This window comes from Octodon degus, unplaced genomic scaffold (assembly GCF_000260255.1).
Source record: "Octodon degus isolate 3935 unplaced genomic scaffold, OctDeg1.0 scaffold00163, whole genome shotgun sequence".
In the NCBI taxonomy this organism is placed as follows: Eukaryota; Metazoa; Chordata; class Mammalia; order Rodentia; family Octodontidae; genus Octodon; species Octodon degus.
The window spans coordinates 1599573-1603713 of record NW_004524739.1 but is presented as its reverse complement, the minus strand read 5'-3'; the positions used below and the strand labels follow the sequence as shown (position 1 = coordinate 1603713).

At 48.9% G+C, this 4141-nt stretch overlaps 1 pseudogene; it reads right to left on the bottom strand.

Annotated features, from left to right (window-relative positions):
• Positions 1–2333: 2333 nt before the first annotated feature.
• On the bottom strand, positions 2334–3037 carry LOC101563739 (annotated as a pseudogene).
• Between the last annotated feature and the right edge of the window lie 1104 nt (positions 3038–4141).

Below are 4141 nucleotides of genomic sequence, written 5' to 3'. Positions count from 1 at the left end.
GGGGCTGGCTGGCATGTGGTGCTGGGGGATCGAACCGTGGTCCCTGTGCTTGGCCAAGCTTGTTCCAAGTAGGTGCTTTAGACCACTGAGCCATCTCTCCAGCCCCTCAATCCCCAGTTCTAAAAAAAAAATCTAAAACAAACTAAGAAACAGCATAGGAGGAAACTGGTGAGATAGCTCAGTGGATCAAGCTCCTGTTTAGGTAAGCGCAGGGACCAGAGTTCCTGGCACCACAGGTGGCGCCAGCCCCTGCCCTGGGGCACGCTGAGCCAACGATGGGGAGGGGTCTGAGTTCAAACCCAGGTTCTGCCAAAAAAAAAAAAAACAAAAACAAAAAACCAACAACCCAGGAGGAGGAGGAGGAGGAGGAGGAAGAGAAGGAGGAAGAGGAGGAGGCAGTGGTTTGCAGTTACCTACTATTGAGGCTCTGGCATAGGCATGGGGGCACACGGGTGTGTAAAATCACCATGAGACTGATGCAGTGGCACATGTCTAATCACAGCACTCTGGGAGGCTAAGGTAGGAGAATCATGAGTTTGAGCTTAATTTAGCAATTTAAGACCCTATCTTTAAAAAATAAAAGCAAAAAAACAGGGCTGTGAGAAGGTCTTAAATTCAATCCTCAATACAAAAAAAGCAAAATGAAACAATGCAAAAAACCAGAAAAACCAGATATGATTTCAATCCTTGAGAAGCCAACAATCTAGTAACAAAGACAGCCAAAATTCAAGAAATATGAATTAAAAGACATGCTACGAAGACACAGAACATGTTAGGATGGGGAGAAGGTGAGAGGAGTCACAGGTAGGAGGAAGGTCAAGGAAAACCTTTCTGAGGGGGGGCCAAGATCTGAAGGTCAAGAATTTAGTCATGTGACTTAGCCAACACTAATCTGAGTAGAGAGAAAGAAGAATTCTAGGTGCAACAGAGCTTGGTATGGTCAAGAAACAGAGAAGCTGGTGCTTACTGTAAGGGCAAGATTACTTTTCTTATATCTGAGACAAAATCCTGGACGTTTAAAGAGGTCTCTTTGGCTCGCAGGTTGTAGAGGTTCCCATAACTGGCTGGCTCCAAGACAAGGTGGAGCAGCAAACATCACAGCAGAGAAACATTCAGGGAGGTGTGTTAGTTGATACATTGTGTCAACTTGGCGGAATCCGCTCCCGCGGATCTCAGCGTGGGAGCCCCGCCCTGCAGGTGGGCAGGGCCCAGGAGTTGAGAAAGGCCCTGCCTGGTTTCCTGCCGCCCAGCCCGGCTTCAGTGGAGAAGTCTGTCTTGGAGGAGCTTGATCTCGGGAGCCGTGCCACTTTGGAGGAGCTCCGAGCTTCACTGTGGAGCGCCGGTCTTCGCTGTCAGCGCAGAAGGAAGGGAGAGGCTTGATGGACGCCGCCGCAGCTGCTGCTCCTCCTCTGCTCTTCATTGTTTTCTGCTGAGTGAACTGCTGTTTGCCTTGGAGCCAACGGAATATGGACTGAACCCTCCAGTAACTGTGAGCTAAATAAACCTTTCCTTCCTTCATTTTCAGTGTCGGGTATTTGTCCTAGCAACGAGTAAAAAGTAACTAGGACAGTAGGCAAAGTAACAGCATCTTTCTGCCCCTCTTACCTTATCCAAACTGCTCACCTCCTTAATCCCAGTGGCCTTGAGCCTAGCATTGCACCATGAGTCAATTCCAACATCACACACTCTGGATTCAGCCATCTCTGAAAAAGCTCTGCCTATGACCACTTGAAGCTTTGGGGAGACATCTAGATACAAGCCATAACATTCTGTCCCTGCCCCCGCCAAGACTCACACATATCCCTTTAATGCAAAAAAAAAAAAAAAAAAAACAACCCTTATGAGTCCACGCTGCGCTGTGAGTGTGTCTCGTGCAGAAATAAATAAAAAAAAAAAAAAAAAAAAAAAAGCATTTAGTCTCTCTCCAAGAGTTGCCACAGTCCTAAGAGTTTTAGCATTGCTGGAAGTCGAAATGCAATGTCTTCTCTGAGAGTTAAGGCAGACTTTTAGCTGCAAGCCCCTGTGCAAATGAAAGTTAAACACTTCCAACAATCATTGGTGTTAAGATAGATTTTTCCTGGCTGGGGAGATAGCTCAGCAGTCTCAGTGCCTGTCTAGCAAGCAAAAGGACCTGGGTTCAATCCCCGGCACCACATGCCATGCAGGCCCTGGAATCCCAGACCCTGGAACCCCAGGAACGCATGCTGGCCACTAAAAGGGGGTGTGGTGGCACACACATGTAATCCTAGTGCTGGGAAAGCTGAGACAGGAGGATCACTACAAGTCTAAGCTGAATACTGAGACCCTGTACCAAATAAATACATTAATTTTTTTTTTCTTCATCCTGGTTTATTCTGTACTAGAAAACTAAATCCTTGGACAGAAATTGAAGGGTGGGCTTAATCCTCCTCCTCGTCATCCCCGGCTCCAGCCCCACCCTGGCCCTTCTTTGCATTCTTCCTCTTCACACGGCCTGGGCGGCCTCCCCCATACGGGGAGCGCAGAGAGAAGTCGATATGCTTCTGGGAGTCTAGGCGCACAGTGAAGGACGGGATGTTCACCAGCTGCTTGCGGACCCTGATGTGGTGCTGGCGGATGAGCACACGGGCATGGTGGATGGACTTGGCCAGACCCAGCTTAAAGACTTGAGTCTGCAAGCGCCTCTCCAGAAAGTCCTCAATTTTTAGGCCCAGGATGTAATCCAGCTTCATCTTGCCCTCATCCAGCAGCCCCATGAGGACGAGTCGCCGCAGGAGAGCATTGCCTTCGAAGAGCCGCCGAGGGTCCTTCTCGTCCAGCGTCAGCAGCTCCCGGGCCGCCTTGCGGATCTTGGCCAGGGTGAACTTGACCCTCCAGACCTCGCGCTTGTCCCGGAGCCCATACTCGCCGATCAGCTTCAACTCTTGGTCAAGGCGGGACTTCTCCAAGGGCCTCCTCGGGGTTACGTAGGTTTTACGACAAACCCAGCTCCTCGCCACGGGCATGCTGGCTCCGTGTGCCCGGCTGCACCGGTGAGCAGATCTTGACGACTGAGAAAAAGGGCTAAATAAATTAATTAAAATTTTAAAAAGATGGACATTTCCATTCCAAAAGTTACAAACTGGGCTGGTGAGATGGCTCAGTGGTCTAAAGCACCTACTTAGAACAAGCTTAGCAAAGCACAGGGACCGTGGTTCAAATCCCCCAGCACCACATACCAGCCAGCCTCGCCCCCTGGTGGGCTGAGCTGGCCACACACACACACACACACACACACACACAAATAAATAAAATTAAAAACAAAAAACAAAAAAACAAAAGTTACAAACTGTAGGATGCAAAGGAATGGGACCAAAGCAAGTCTAAAATTCAGCAGGGCCAACATTAAGCCCTGTAGTTCCATGTGTAGCATCCACATCAGTCTGTGTGACACATTATGAACACCAAAGTTATTGGGTGGCTCCACCCTATCACACTGTTTGTGGTTGTAGCTCCTGTGTCTTTTCTTTTGGGCCTGCTCTCCCTCTTTCTTGCAGTTTTCCTCAGATGATCCACATTTCTGGCTTCTCCAAACTTCTGGGGTCTCCACTGCACCCTCAGCTTCACACTCACAGATTCACTTGTTGGCCTTTCAGGGACACACTGCCTGGCCTCCCAGGCCTTCTGAAATCTGGATGGAAGCCTTCCTTATCCCACAATTCTTGCAGTCTGAGTGTATCTAAAATAAGCACCACATGGATGATGCTAAGGCCTGCAGCCAGCTGGAAGAGTGGCCAGGCTGCTGTCCTTCTTGGATAGAGAGGTCAAGTGCCTATGAACCAAATCCCAAAGAACAACGTCCCTGGGCCACCACCCTTCTGCAATGTGGTGCTCTGGGGCTCTTGGCTCAAAGCAAAGTCTGTTTGTTGTTTTTTTGTTTTGTTTTGTTTTTTGTTTTGTTTTGTTTTGTTTTTTGCGGAACAGGGAATTGAACTCAGGCCCTGAGCTTGTCAGGCGAGTATCAAAGGAAAGTCTTTATTTTCACAATTTTGAGGCTGCAAAGGGTGGAGTCCTGCTGCTTCTTGTGATGCTATCCTTTCCATTCTTCTGGTTTTTTCTCAGCAATCAAGATCGCCTCTGCTAGGGGCCAGGGAGGTAGCGCAGTAGAATAAGCGCTTGCCTG